Below are 16498 nucleotides of genomic sequence, written 5' to 3' on the forward strand. Positions count from 1 at the left end.
CCTGCCCAGCAAGGAGGCTGTCTAATCACTGCCTGCCTGTAGTGGCTATGCTGAGCTTCTGTGGGCTCCACCCTGCTGCCGTGGGCTCTGCCCTGCTGTCATGGGCTCTGCCCTGCTGCCATGTGTAATTCCCTGTAGTCCTGTTTATATGGGTGTGGTTAGAGTTGCCATGGTGATGGTGGCCTGCCTCTGTAGTGGCGGACTCTCTCTGTTATGGCGGGTTGCCTCAGCAAAAGCAGGCTGCATCAGCAATGGCAGAGTACCTCCGTAGGGGTCGAGTGCCTCAGTAATAGCAGACGCCCCTCCCCCTCTGAGCTGCACCATCCTGGGTTCAGCTGTGCTTGCCATGAAACTCTCAACCCTGAGCCTTTACAATTGCTGTTTTGTTTGTTTTTGTGGGGGTGAGACCCACTGAGGCAGATCACCTGGCTCCCTGCCTCAGAACCCATTTTTTTTTTTTAAGTTGAATGGTTGACTCTCTCCCAGGTGTTCCAGTCACCTGCCGAAAGGGCGCCGGGATCTGTGTGATTTCCCATGCAGCTGCCCACTGCGCCAGCTGGAACAACATTGCTGCCCAGGAATCTCCTGGCCTGGCTTTCTGTTTAAGTCCCATTTAATCAGATGAATGTGCTAATCTGCCTTCCGAAATCTCCAATTGCTTGTTTAACAGGGCAACCAAACCAGTGTATTTTGTATGGAGTGCCGCTGTGCTGCGGCCCTGGCCCAAGCAGCCACACTGGCCCAAACAGCCGCGCTGGTAGCCCGTGGGGCTCCTACACCTGGGAATCTCCTGGTCTGTGGGCAATAAAGATCCATCTGGAAATGCGGCATTCACTCACCATCTGCACTTTCACTGGGAGCTGCAATCCTGAGTTGGTCCTACAGCGCCATCTTCTCCCCTCTCAAACATTGGATTTTAATAGGCGATTTATTGTCTTGCCATATCATGTTTCTGCCCAACAAGCTAGAGAGTTCCACATGGCTGGGGAGGCCTCAGAATTATGGTGGGAGGTGAAAGGCACTTCTTCCATGGCAGCAGCAAGAGAGAAAAGAGCTTCCCTCTCTTTATGGAGGGCTGTGGCTGTTCACCCTCAGCAACTTGTGAGCTCATACAAACCCCTCTGCCATCCTTTGCCTAGTCTCCCTGAAGCTATTTATAGCTCAGGTTCTGTCCTCCTATCTACTTTTTTTTTTCTAATTTCATAATTTGAATATCATGTGATATTTGCTTTTCTGTGCCTGGCTTATTTCACTTAGCATGATATTCTCTAGATTCATCTGTATTGTCACAAGTGAGAGGATTTCCTTTTTAAAGACTGAGGAATATTCCATTGTATATTCACACCACATTTTCTTTATCCATTCATCCTGATTGGCATGTCAGCCGCTTCATCTGTTGTGAATAGTGCTGCAATAAACATGAGAAAACAGGTATCTCTTTGACATATTAATTTCACTTTATTTGCATATATGTCTAGAAGTGAGATTGCTAGATCATATGATAATTCTACTGTTAGTTTTTTGAGGAACCTTCATATTGTTTTCCAAGATGTATGTACCCATTTATATTCTGACCAACCATCTAGAAAGGTTCTCTTTCTCCACATCCTCACCAATACTTGTTTTCTTTCATATTTTAAGTCTTGAGAATATTTATTCTGTTTAAAAAATGTTTTTCGTTTCAAGCTTTAGGGGCACAAGTGGATTTTGGTTAAATGGATTAATCATATAGCGGTGAAGTCTGGGATTTTTGTGGACTTCTCACCTAAACAGTGTACATTGTACCCAATAGGAAGTTTTTCATCTGTCACCCCTTCTGAGTCTCTGATGTTTGTTATACCATTCTGTATGCCTTGCATACCCATAGTTTAGCTTCCACCTATGAGTGAGAATATGCAATATTTGGTTTTTGATTATTGATATATTTTGCTTAAAATAGTGGCCTCCAGCTTCATCAGTGTTGCTTCAAAAGACATTATTTCATTAGCAGATTTCTTTCTTAATGTAAATAAAAATTAAATATAGAAAATAGTCACTTTAAAAAAAGGATGGTTGCAAAAAATTAAGATTAGTTGCATACACAGAATTGTTTCTGAAGTAGACACAGATGCCTGTTTCTCTTCTCCATGTGCACTTTTAAGCCCTCATTTATTATAACTGACCTGGAATTCGCTAAAAGAAGGTGCTCTGAGTGAGAAACTAATTTGGGGACGCCACAGAAGAGCCATTTTACAATGGCACTGAATCTGATAAAATTTTAATCTCCAGTTTTTCCTAAGGAACACTGTGAGGGGGATTTTTATTAAAATTCCCGGTTTCTGCAGCCTTAAAGGCAGAGCCAGCAGTGCGGGTAGTCAGCAGCATGACTTTTCACTTCAGCTGATATGGGGGCTTTCTGAGCCAGTGTAAGCCACAGTAAATCCTGACATTGCCTCACTCTGCTAAGAAGCCAATTTTATAAACTTCCCTCTCTTTATGGAGGGCTGTGGCCGTTCACCCTCAGCAACTTGTGAGCTCATACAAACCCCTCTGCTATCTGTTGCTTAGTCTCCCTGAAGCTATTTATAGCTCAGGTTCTGTCCTCCTGTCTACTTTTTTTTTCTAATTTCATAAATTGAGTATCATGTCCAAACTTGTGGCTTGCTTTAATTACTCCATTTCACCATTCCCCATGTTTGGCTATAATTTAAAGTGGTTAGAGAAAATTTTTATGCATAATGTCTGTAGGCAAATCACTGTAGAACATCTGAAATTGAATCAGGCTCAGCCCCAACCCTCATGTCGTTTCAGTGTATAGGAAAGCTGAAATTTAAAAGAATGTATGTGTTGTAAGAACACGAGGGAAGAAAGTGTTAGATCTCAGTAGCAAGTTCCAAAGAAAATAACATTTGTTCTTCCTGGGAGACCAGGAAGCATCTCATGGAAGTGATTTTTTGATTCAGCCTCAAGTGATTTTTCTGGTTTTAATTTTGTAATAAATAATATACTCTATTTTTCTGATGTTGCAGCCCCAGTGAGTGGTTCTGTACCAAATGCAATGGCAGTTCCTCTAATATTGCATGTGTGGGAGGAGGACAAAAGGGAAATAACCACAAAATTTCAAAAAAACAAAAAAAACAGAAAAGCAAAAACAAAAGTCCTGGGTAACTTTTAGCATCTGTTCCACTCCCACTTTAATATAATTTCACCTGGGAATTTTGAGTAAAATGATGACAGGAAAAAAAGTCAGGGGGGAGTGTGGGGAAGGGAAGGGCATATCAGTGAAGAAGAAGACAAAGAGGGAGGCGGGGTGAGAGCCATAGAATAGCCCAAGGGCTAACCTGTCTTTCTTTCGAAACCAGAAAGATGTTCAGCATGGAAGTGGATGCCTGCCTAGATTCATCTCCCAGAGAAACACCTTGTAGATCAGCAGCCAAGGGAAAAAGAGAGGAGGGAAGTGAGGCAGGCTAGATGTCTGTTAATCACACCTAACAAAGATGGAGAAGGATGAGAGACAACATGAGAAATGTGAAAGTGAGTTTGTACACACATGGAGGGACAGTGCCAAAGAGCATTTGAACCATTAACGATGTCCTACACATCACTATTTTTTAAAAAGAAAGAGTTCCTTTCCATCCCTACCTTATGCTAAACTTAGTTCCTTTCTTTTCTTTTCTTTTTTCTTCTTTTCTTTTTTCTTTTTTCTTTTCTTTTCTTTTTTTAGTGTTCTTACTTGAGAAAGCCCAGCAATGTCATTGATAAAGTCTAGAAAGGGTACACTTGTACCCAAAGGATGTTCAGAGCTTGTGCTGACCCTAGACCAAGCAATACCAGTGCCACTGTGGAACTTGTCTGTCACCTTCTGCATCTGCAAAAAAACCCTGGCATGGTTTATGGCCTGAGCTTTTTCCTCTAGGGAAATATTTCAGTGTCTGGTTGGACTTCTGTGATGGAATCATGGAAGAAAATCAAACTAACATATGGATTGCTGCAGATCTGGGTCCACAAACACTGAGGACATGCTATTCTCTAGCACAGCAAATGAGCCAGGACACTCTGAGCCTCCAGGCTTGTAAACCCCTTGAGAAAATCCTGTCCTTGAGATGCCAACCAAGCGCCTGGGGCTCATGACCCATCATAGGGTTGTGATAGCAGCCAAGGCTCCTTGGACTCATGACTCATCATAGGATTGTGTGACACCAAAGCAGACCCCTTTGGAGCACTGTGGAGAAGGATGTTGGGTCCTGCAGCGTTCAGGAAAGGCATCAAGTTGGAGTGAGAAGTGACTGAGTTATTCCCATTGAGTTGGAGGCTTGTTATTGGAATCATAGAATCTGGATCTGAAATTTGAGGATTTTATGTATTATTAATGCCAATTCTTGCCATGTTTTTATTAATGACAAGTTGGGTGAAGGAGTTGGAGGGGAGTTTTCATTTGAGTTAACCACCAGCTTGATATTGTCATGATATAATCTGGTAGAACTGGACTTTGCAGAGTTGGACGCTTAAGTCATCGTAATGTACATTCAAGCTATCATACATCAAATAATCTGCAGAAGTCTCTTGTCTAGTACAACTTGTCTCCAGAGCCTATCCTTTCCCAAACCTGCTCACTTCAAGATGGTGCAGTTTAATGGAAGCAGCAGCATCTTTATATGCCACTAGGCCTACTACATATGATGGGATCTGGGGAAACCTGAGGTTCCCCAAGTGAAGGCAAGTCCCGCATTGTGGACTGGACTGTGTAGGGTGGGAGATTTCATATCAAGAGAACACACCTGACTGCCTGCCACAGATTTATTTAAGGGCTACTGCCTCAGGCCGTGTTAAACAGCGGAAGCTGTATTGAAGCTAAAGGGGTTTCTGGGAGGGTTGAAAGGTAGTAGTGGCTATGGCTGAGCTGACTGTTAGTCCTTTTATTGGGTCTGATTGGTTTGCTAAGATTCCACCAACCCCTGTTGCTATTTGGACCCTAAGATATGGGAAGGAATGACCGGAAGCCCATGTCATCTTCCTGCTAAGGGTGCTCACCACATGGCAGGGGTACCATCTTCTACTGAACAGGTGGCAGCTGAGCTACCTGACTGTACTTCACCATCTCTCCAGGGCACCATCTCCCCAGAAAAGCATCTTATCTTTTGAGGTATCATCTGAGAGCTAGATCCCATGTTTGCTGTTCAGATGGACATTTTCATTCATGACATTAAGAACCACCACAAACTCAAATTCCCAAGTAGGCCCACCTGTGGGGTGATGCTTTGAAAAATTATTCCCTGGTAGGATTCAGAGGTCCCTCAACTGGTCAAGGGAAAATGGAAATATTCACCAAGAACCTGGGGTCATCCTAGTCATCTCTATGCTGGGCCTATGTCAGCTGTGCTTATCCCAAGGGGGAAGACCTCACTCTTTCTCGCCAGCTGCTATTAAAATGTCTCAGAAAACAATCTTTGGGTATTTGGGGAGTGTACCCCAAGACCACTGAAGACCTCTTTGCCCAGAGAGTGTCCATCACCTGGAATTTTTGGCACATTGTCTGGCCAACTGACTCCAGAAAGACTAGGATTGGATGCAGAGTTGGAGACTTTTGGCCCTTACATTTCAGAGATTATCATTCCTGAAAATCTAGAAAGGCACATCTGGCCCTGGTTGGCTGGAGCTGGAGGCTGCTGTGGGAAAAGTTTTGGATCATTCCAAAGGCAGATATCTGTGTGTTCAGGGTTTTGCTTCTCTCTAGCTTGCTGCTAGGAATTTTCTGGATGTGGAAAGAGGCATAAGTTTCAACCTGATCTTTCAATAAGGCTTCTGCAGCTTGAAAGCACATGCACCACTTGGGCTCATGTCTTCTAAGAAGGTGTGTGGACTCTGTGCAGTAGTCTGGCTATGGGAGGGTATGGAAGAGCTGTGGGCCAGAGAATTTGAGGGCATCATCAAGTATGTTGTGTGCTGGGAATCCACAAGTATGTGGTCAGCAGAATTACATTCCTTAGTCTAAGAACCTGTTAGACCAAAGGAGTGGGTAGGAATGCCTCCCTTGGCACCACTTCCAGTCTTTCATCAGGCCCATGCTCCCACCTAGGTTAAGAAGTGCTTTAGGGGTGTGGCTTCTACTCTTGGTGTCACGGAGGTGTCTAGAACTGATTGACAAGCTCCCATGTTCAGACTGGAAAATTTGGAAACCAGGTGGGGCTTTCCAATAGGAATATCACTGTAAAGGCAGAATCCATCCCCTTTGACTTTGACTTAGGGCTTTGATGCTCTTTCTTGTTGGAGAGCCCCTTGCTTTAATGTGACTGGAGTGCACCGATGGAACTCCTGAGCTTGCATCACCCACAGGGGCAGGCTCTCAGAGTTGTTCTTAGACTCAGCAGCTGAGGCAGTGCAGCGGTTCAGCACTTGCTGGCTGCACCCCTTTATGCTGGCCAGCAGTGTGCCTTGTTCTTCTTTGTTGATCTCTGCTGCTGAATTTAGTCTTGGAGCTTCAGCATTCTCTGGATATACCTCCTGCTGCCAAAGAAAAACCTCTCATCTAGTACAGGTGATATGACCAGGGTTACCACATTGCAGTGCTTCTCCTGGAGCTGAGGTGTCTAGGAACCATGTTCTCAAAGGCAACCTTCATCTGTCAGGACACCCAAACTTGTTCTTTTTTTCTGCATTGAGACATGGAAAAATTTAATAACAATGATTTATTCCTCTCAAACAGAAATGAAATTTTAGGTCAAAATCAAAGTGATACCAGCTAGTTCCCCATTCATTTTTTGGAGGCAGGGTGGAAACTGGAAGAGGAGAGGAGGGACAAGGGGCACTTTGGTCTAGGGTCAGGCCCAGCTGCATCCCTCTCCACTCTCCCTCACTGCAGCTCTTAAAGTATTGTAACCCATGGAAGGGACCATGTACACTAAGCATATGGGAAACAAGCTTGGAAAGGTGGATTGGGACAAAATTTAGGAAAGCCTTAAGTACTACATTATAAATTTGGTTTTTTGTTTTTTGGTAGGGAGTAGGAAACTACTATGATTTCTATGCATGGGAGTGACATGATGATGACTTCGCTTTAGAATGATTCATTCTCCCAATATTGTTTAGAGGAAAAACAATCAAGGTGCTTTCCAATGCAAGGAACAGAACACAAAATCAAGATGGCTTAGACGATAGAGATTTATTATTACATATAACAAGAATTCTTACAACTATAGAGAGAGTACTGGCTCTCTATCATAAAGCCAAGAGACTGGCACACTGTGTCAAGAGAGGACACACAGAATTTTTTAAAAGTGGTCAAAAGTAGTAATTTAGAGAATGTCAAGGAGGAAAGTTAGAAAGCAGAAAAATAAAAAATAAATTCCTTATTACCTAAGTTTTTGCTACTTCTAGTTTAGCACAAAAGCTCACCTCTGCCTCTGTAAATTATTATTTTTAGATGAAAATAATTCAATATGAACACTCAGTCTCTCAGGCATATTACATTCTCATTTCAGAAAACCAATTTAGCCAAGCATAAGGATAACTAAAAGAGTTCTTTCTCTATAGACGAGACCTTCAATCCATTTCAAAATAATTTTATTTACTGCTACCAAAAGTAATTACTCATCTCTAGGAACACACTCTCCATCTTATGAGAAGTTTCCACATTCATGTAGGGAGCAGTCACTGAAATCTATAAAGAAACTCAGCAACCCCCTGTTAGAAGGAAAGGTGCTGTCTTCAGATTTTACTTATATACGTATGTATGTATGTATGCATTTTTAATATGTTTAAAAGATAGGATCTCACTCTGTTACCCAGGCTGAAATGCAGTCATGTGCTTATAGCTCACTGCAGCCTCAACCTTCTGGGCCCAAGCAATTTTCCTCAGCCTCCCAAGTAACTGGGGGATATATTAATCCATTTTCATGCTGCTGATAAAGATACACCCAAGACTGGGCAATTTACAAAAGAAAGAGGTTTAATTGGACTTACAGGTCCACATGGCTGAAGAGGCCTCACAATCATGGCAGCAGGCAAGGAGGAGCAAGTCACATCTTACATGGATGGCAGCAGGCAAAGAGAGAGAACATGTGCAGGGGAACTCCTCTTTTTAAAACCATCAGATCTTTTGGGACTTATTAACAGCATGGGAAAGACTTGGCCCCATGTTTCAATTACCTCCCACCAGATCCCTCCCACAACACATGAGAATTCAAGATGAGATTTGGGTGGGGACACAGCCAAACTATATCAGGGGACTACAGGCATGTACCATCACCCTGGCTAATTTCTTTCTTTTTTTTTAAACTTTTGTAGAGATGGAGTCTATGTTGCCCTGCCTGGTCTTGAACTATTCACTTCAAGCAATCCTCTTGCCTCAGACTCTCAAAGTGCCAGGATTAAAGATATGAGCCACTGTGACCAGCTCCAGACTTTCTGTAGTTGTCTGTGACCAGACCAGGTACCCACAAAGGGTTTCAGATATGAACACCCACATCCAGAGAGCCTCTTCATGTCTTGGCAGAGCATCATCTAGGACCTTAAAGCAATCACCAAGAGATTCTATTTTATACAGCAGAATAAAGGGATGTGGACTTGGAACTTATAAATAAAAAGGGCAATTTATCATCCTTAGCTTTGGACCTAGACTGTAAGTGCATCACATTTCTCACTCTTCTGGGCATTTGTAAGGTTCATGTGGCAAAATCTAGACAGGGTAGGCATCACTGAGTGCTCTGCCATGTAATTGCTTTTCTTACCAGTAAACCAAAATGACCCAGGCATAAGACATGGATACTAATGAGTCCATAAAAAAAAACAAAAGGAGATGATGACCCTTTGTGAGGAGGATGAACCACATGTCAGGCAGCCTGCCCTCAAAGATCAGTCATACCACCCACACCTCAGGAGTCAACTCCTTGGCCTTGATGAGACATGCTTTTATCACAGAAACTAATGAAAATGCTCTAACTTAAACAGTGCTATATTTTGTGAAATAATATCAGTGCTTTTAATTTAAACCAATTGCATAATTTTTTAAAAATTGATCACCCAGATACTATATGGTTCTTGAGTGGTTTAGAATAAAGGAAAGAGGCCGGGTGTGGTGGCTCAAGCCTGTATTCCCAGCACTTTGGGAGGCCGAGGTGGGTGGATCACAAGGTCAAGAGATCGAGACCATCCTGGTCAACATGGTGAAACCCCATCTCTACTAAAAATACAAAAAAATTAGCTGGACATGGTGGTGTGTGCCTGTAATCCCAGCTACTCAGGAGGCTGAGGCAGGAGAATTGCCTGAACCCAGGAGGCGGAGGTTACGGTGATCCGAGATCGCGCCATTGCACTCCAGCCTGGGTAACAAGAGAGAAACTCTGTCTCAAAAAAAAAAGAAAGAATGAAGGAAAGAAGCAAATACATATGAACATAGGGAGTTAATATGTATTGAACACTCTACAGGTGCCAATTTATTTCCACATGTGAACTCAATTATACATTACGTAGTAGGTACAATTATCATTATATCTTTTTTATAAATGAGAAACAAAAGAACTCAAAAGACATGATAGGTAGGTTGCAATGGGTTCCAAAATGAAAGTAACAAATAAAATTAATCAATGACATTTGTATATTTCTATTTTATTTACATTTATTTCATCTTTTTTCTCTTTTTCCTCCTAGCTTCATCACACACAAAAGTTTTGAACCTGGGTAGGCTGAGTGGTGATCTTGAGGACTGAAAGGGAAAACTGCTGTTAATTAATCAAACACGCCATACTCTTCTGGAACAACGCGTCCATGGACATTTGCTTGAGTGGAGGAGGTGGCTGGTGAAGAGCCCTATGGTGGTTCTCACGTGTCTTCATGCTTAGCAGTTACAACAAGTACAAGATTCAATTCACTCAATAATTAGTTTTCAGCATCATGAACTGATAATCTGTTTTCAAAATGATTTAGTGCAGTTTCCTCTAAAGTCCATGCTAAAAGAGGAAATAATTAGGCTCAGAAGCATTTTACTTAAAACCTGTGTTTCTACTTTTCTAAATGACTGTGCTAATTAGGCCTCTCATAAAAATTTCTCTGACACATTTCACTCTAAAACCTCGAGCCTTTACCTCATGTGTTCCCCTGGGATCTAGAATGGTGCTGGAAATCACTGAGATGGGAGCCACTTAGTCTGGACTCCCTGGAGGAATAGAAATTCACTTAAGGATACAACACTCTTATATAAACAAATATTCAAACATGATTTTTTTTCCCCTAACTGCATATTCAGGTCAATCTGCTAGGGGTAAAAAGAAGTTGGCCTAAATAGGACTACACACGGTATGGTCCAGAGACCAGTGTGGGAATTGTTACCAGTTCACAGAGCCATAAGTATTACAAAACTTGGGAGTAAGCCCTTAGAAATTTTATGGGAACTTGAGCAATGTAAATTTTTAATGTCCATTAAATCTAATAATTAAAAGAAATGAGGGTTTATATGTTCTATTTCAATTTTCCCATTTTATTTTTTATCATAATTCACTTCTACCAGTTGGTTTCTTTTTTCTGTTTATGGATTATATTTTGATTCTTTGCAGACCTAATAATTTTTTGTTGGATTATGGAGAGCATGAATTTTTTTGTAGTTGGGTGTTGGATGTTGCTGTATTCTTTTACATAGTGGTGGACTTCGTTCTGGCTTGTAGTAATGTTACAAGGGATTAATTTGGTCCCCTGGAGGTGTGCTTTCAGGCTGCCTCCACATCGAAAGCTGAGGCAATAGTAAGGCTCATCTTGTTTATTCCTCATTTGTATCAGTCCATCTGTGTAGCTGTAATAGAAATACCACAGACTAAGTAATTTATAAGAAGAGAAGTTTATTTCTTACAGTTCTGAATGCTGAAAAGTCTAAGATCAAGGCACCAGCATTTGGAGTCTGGTGAGGCCTTCTTGCTGCATCCTCACATGGCAGAAGGGGCAAAAGGGCAAAAAAGATGAATACTGTATCCTCCCAAGGGAGAATAGATGCTGGCAATTTGGATATGAAAAAGAGAAACTATGAAGTGCTTCAATTAAGTAAAAAGGTGAAAGTTCTCAACTTAATTAGGAAAGAAAAAATGTGTATGCTGAGGTTGCTAAGATCTCGGTAAGAACGAATCTTCTATCCATGAAATTGAGAAGATGAAAAGAAGACATTTGCACTAATTTTGCTGTCAGACCTCATACTGCAGAAGTTGTGGCTACAGTACATAAATGTTTAGTTAAGATGGAAAAGGCATTAAATTTGTGGCCAGACGAAATGAACATCAGGGTTGATAGTAGCTGAGATTTCAGGCATCCTCTGGAGGTCTTGGAACACATCTCTGCCCATAAGGAGGACTACGGTATACAAATGGCTAATCAGCATATGAAAAGATGCCAATATAACTAATCATTAGGAAAACACAAATCAAATCCACAATGAGATATCACCTCACACTCATTAAGATGGCTATTACGGGGAAAAAATATACCAGCAGATAACAACTGTTGGTAGGAAAGTAGAGAAAGTGAAACTGGTGGGAACATAAAATGGTGCAGACACTGTGGAAAACGGTATGTTTCCTCAAAAAATTAAAAATAGAATTATCCAGCATTTTCACTTCTGGGTATATACGCAAAAATAACAGAAAGCCGGGACTCAGACAGTTTTACACTCAGGTTCATTGCAGCATTATCTACAATAGCCAAAAGGTGGAAGCAACCCGTGTCCATCCATGCATAAATGGTTGAACAAAATGTGAATGAAATTTATTTAGTCTTAAAAAGAAAGGAAATTATAGCATATGAGATAACATGGCTGAACTTGGAGGACATTATGCTAAGTGAAATAAGCCCATCTCAAAAGTACAATATTGTATGATCCTGTTTATGTGAAGTAGCTAGAATAGTCAAGTTCATGAGCTAGAAATTAGAATGGTGGTGTCAGGGGCTGGGGGGAAAGGGGGATCTGATGTTCAGTGGGTACAGCTTCAGGTTGGGGTGATGAAAAAGTTTTGGTGTGAACAGTGGTAACAGGTGTACAACAGTGTGAAGGTACTTAATGCTACTGTACTACATACTTAAAATCAGTAAAATAATACATTTTATGTTACATGTATTTTTCCACAAACATTTTTTTAAAGAAAAAAAAAACTCCATAAAATACAACGGAATATCCTCAGATAGTTTGAATCACTAATCTTAAGGAGCTCAAGGTAGGAAAATGTCTAAGTAAGGGGGAATATTGGTGAGGTTTCCACCCACAATTAATAAGGACAATTAACTTTCAGGGCCCCGAAGCACTACCCAGCCAAGGAACAGGAAGGTCTTAATGTGTCAGACCTATACAATCTGCCATGGTTTTTATTTTTATATCCTTCTGTTTTCTTACTCAGTTAGCAATAAAATTCCCAATAATGGTCTGTGCATTGGGCTTTGTGGAGAGCAAGCTGACCAAACTTGGGGAGGCTGTATTGTCTTCTGCAGGGGGTCTTGGGGAGAGACCTTAAGAAGTTGGGGAGGTGGTGGCTGCTCTGAAGAAGAACAAAAGCTATTAAGTCCCGTGGTCTGATGATAGAAAGAGGGACAATATCAGACAAGTATATATTCTTTAGCCTGAAAAAGAGAATACTATTAAATAATTTGTGTAATGTGATCCTATTTCTATATAGTAGTAAAATGCATATTTCTACATATACATGCATGGAAAAAAAACTCCCAGAAGGATATAAATAAAAATGTGAACATCGATTAAATCTCAGCAATCAGATTTATGGAAGGTTTTTACTTTCTTCCTTTGTAAGTTGCTATATCATCTGTTGTTTTCACAATGGGTGAGTAAATTTTTATAATTGGGGGGCAAGAAAGCAATTTTTATTTAAAGTTAGAACAGGATTGACAGATGATACTAAGTGGCCCAGACTTGAGGTCTCTTTAGTTTTATTTGTAGAGATGTATGCATAAATTAGTGGATGTTCTGTTATTTCTCATTCCATTTTTAACAGTATAGTTCTGACCCGCAGTTACTCATTGTAAAGTCATATCCCTCACCATATGATGTGCCGAAAGTGCGTTTCATTTACACAGGTCAGATAAGATTAGGAAGGCATTAGAGTAATTAAGGTCACTGGACTTTGTCATTTAACAAATCCTTAAATCCAACTCTAATCTCATTCATTAATGCTACAGACAAAAGGGTTAATTGCTAAAGTATAAGGTTTCCTACTCATCCAGACACAAATGTTACAATGTTAAATGTTACTAACGCACAGCTGTATTGCTTTGTATCTTTAGAAAGATGCTGATGTATTCAGTACTCTAAGAGTTACAGATTATTAGTTCTGAAGAGGTTATCCCTTTGGTAACTCATTATCATAGTACTAGGAGAATGTCTAAGATGAAACAACCCAATTAATCAAGACAGGGCATGTACGTGGTGACTATATGACATGAGCAGATGTCAACTCCTGAATTGTCACCATGCAGCCCTATGGTTGAGGCAGTACCCTAAGAAACAGGTTGGTCACTGATGCTGGGGTCCGACTGCCCGGATGCAACACAGAGCCATGCTCAGTTGCATCCCTTTAACCCTGACCCAGCTGGAAAGGACGATCCTGTTGTCTTTGTGATTCTTCTGCATCAAACCTCTTACCACTTTACAAAAGAGGCAAACACACTGATGTGAGTTTCAATTTCTTTGATTTTTGTTTTAAATTATGACAAAAGTGCTAAGGAGAAGAGAAAATTTCTAAATGGCCTTGAAAGATCAGCCTCCAAATGTGTTATCTCAATCACTGGAATCCTCCACAGCCATTAAAAATTACATCATAAACGCTTTTAAAGACATGAGAATGTGTTCATACATGAGAGCAGCTTACAAATGAATTCGTATGAACATAAGATATGATCCCAGTTTTATAAACTCACAAAAATAGAGTTCAACTATTATAAAAGACAAGAAGCATTAAAATGTCTAATGTCAATATTTGAGGGAGAGAGAAAATATTTAGTTCTTATTGTTTTGCTTTATCCTTTTATTTTTTTTAACTATATACTTTCCTACATTTTCCAAATTTTCTAGAGTAGAAATATATTACTTTCTTAAAAATAACATGCTCTCAATAAATGTTATATGTAGGGTTATTCTCTACACCAATCATCCAGTAGATTGTTTCTTTGTATCAGTTCAACAGCAACAGATACTTGTCTACAAATCTGCATCTTGCAATGTTGGGATAAGGCTTAAATAAAAATTATTCAAACTAAAATCTTACATGTAACTTACCCTTCTTTATCCATCCAGATAGAGATAACTTTTTTTTTTTTGAGATGGATTCTCGCTCTGTCACCCAGGCTACAGTGCAATGATGCAATCTCGGCTCACTGTAACCTCCACCTCCTGGTTCAAGGGATTCTCCCACCTCAGCCTCCTAAGTAGCTGGAATTACAGGCACCCACCATCATCAAAGGAGATAAAATCAGAAATAGAACCAGAAAACAAAATTGGAAAACTTTTGCCCAGAGGGGAAGATGACACAGTCCAATCATCTCCGCTTTTTCTCAAAGTTCTAACGGGAAGATTTAATTAAGAGGCTGCCTTGGGCCAAGGGGTCACTTTCTTTAGGAATCCTTCTTTTTCTCTTTGCCCGGATGTCAGGGAGAAAAAAAAAAAAAAACCACTGGCATTCCTACTGTGCTCAGAGCTTTAAAAGTACTTTTATACATAGTAAGTAGGATGCAAAGAGAAACTCTCCAGAATAGTCTGATGCCCTGAAAAATGCATTCCCCTACCTGCCTACATTCTGACGTGGATCACTAGTAGCAGCAAAGGGGGCCACAGAGGCACAGAATGAGGGAATGAATTATGTCATAGGGCTGACTTTATGCCAGCATCAATCATTCCACATATCTTATGTATAGCATGCAGTCTTTAAGACAACACTGAGGCATAATATCTTTATTGATATCAGAAGTCAACATCATTCTCAGCAAACTGACACAAGAAAAGAAAGCCAAACACCGTATGTTCTCACTCATAGGTGGGTGTTGAACAACGAGAACACATGGAATCAGGGAGAGGAACATCCCACACTGGGGGCAGTTGGTGGGGGGTAGGGGAGAGACAGTGGGGGCTGGGGATGGGGGAGGGTGGGGAGGGATAACAGGGGGAGAAATGCCAGATATAGTATGCACCTAAAGTAAAATTAATTAATTAAAATTACTATGCCAAAGGGGGAAAAAACAAAAGAAGACAGCAAACTAAAGCTCATAGGAAGATCCAACCTGCAGCTTGCATTCGCAGATTGTTTGGAACACAGCCACACCTATTTGTTGATGTATTATTATCTATGGCTGCTCTCATGCTACAGTAGCAAAATTGAGTATGTCCTTGCAGCAGAGACTATTTTTCCTGCAAACCTTAAAATTTTGACTATTTGTCCCTTTACAGAAAAAAGTTTGCCAGCCCTCAATCTACATAACACTTATGAGAAAATGAGGGATGCTCAATGGTATTTCAGTATTTCAGTGTCACTATGTTACTTACTGATAGGACGAAGATTTAAAGATGTGCCTGACTTTTAACTAAAGTCCATGTTCTTTACCTTTCTCCAAATCAAAACTTAAAGGTAAAACACCAACTTCCCCTAAAGGAAGTTGTGGCATAGCACATTACAAACTGAGAAATATGAGACATGAATAATATGCTATTTTTAAAGATACTTGTGAGACATAATAACTGTTGGAAACTTCAGCTATATAAGAACACTGCACTGTAAGTTATCTTTTCCCTTCAACTTCTAACATAACTCTAAATTACGGCAGTTATAATTAAGAGCAAAAATTATAAGACAAACCATATGGGGAAAAATGGAATTTTAACGAGAAAATGGACACTAGTTTAATTGCAGCTTTTGGATTGAAACACGCTTTAAAATATTTGATGTGTTCACATAATGTGATATGGTATCACCTGTATGAACTTGCTGACTCTTTCCCAGGCTGGATAGGGAGATGTAGGGCGAAGTGTGCTTAAAATAAAAGTCTACCTTCTTCTTCATTTTTAGCATGGCTTTTGTTTTAAATGTCCTTTTCTCTTTTTTGCTTACCTCCTTAACCACCCAATTAGGAAAAGCAAGGTACTTTGTAGACACCTTTTTGCAGGCACCTGGTGGAAGACAAAGGTATGGAAAAAACTACTACTGCTCCCCTCTTCACCCTGCCTCACCTGAGTCATCAGAGTTTAGCAGCCTTTACTGACAGCCATTAAATCCTCCCCAAGTGCCATGGGCACCATAAAAGTACAAGACTTTAAAAACAGACACCAGAAAAGAGTGTTGAGCTGGCTCAATTCATACCAGGGGCAGCAAATGCAAGAAAAGTAGCATGTCTCCAAGACCTCAATTTCTCCTAGACAGAGTCTAGCTGTTGTATCAATCTGAGAAAGGTTAGTTGAGAAGGGAATAAAATGGTAGACCATGGCTTATTTGCACTCTTAAGACAAGTTAGAATTCAGGTTTTGGAAAGTCAAAGTCATGCATCTCAATCAGTC

The 16498-nt window shown here is 40.6% G+C and overlaps 1 long non-coding RNA gene across 7 annotated transcripts in view; it reads right to left on the reverse strand.

Annotated features, from left to right (window-relative positions):
• Nucleotides 1–8254: 8254 nt before the first annotated feature.
• The window catches only part of LOC118151525 (uncharacterized), a 164522-nt gene continuing 156278 nt past the window's right edge, over nt 8255–16498 (reverse strand). For all 7 annotated transcript variants that reach the window (XR_004739884.3, XR_013532622.1, XR_004739880.3 and 4 more), the window contains one exon: nt 8255–10759. This is a non-coding gene — a long non-coding RNA (uncharacterized LOC118151525). The remainder of the gene's footprint in view (nt 10760–16498) is intronic.

The sequence above is a fragment of the Callithrix jacchus genome, chromosome 2 (assembly GCF_049354715.1).
Source record: "Callithrix jacchus isolate 240 chromosome 2, calJac240_pri, whole genome shotgun sequence".
NCBI lineage: Eukaryota > Metazoa > Chordata > Mammalia > Primates > Cebidae > Callithrix > Callithrix jacchus.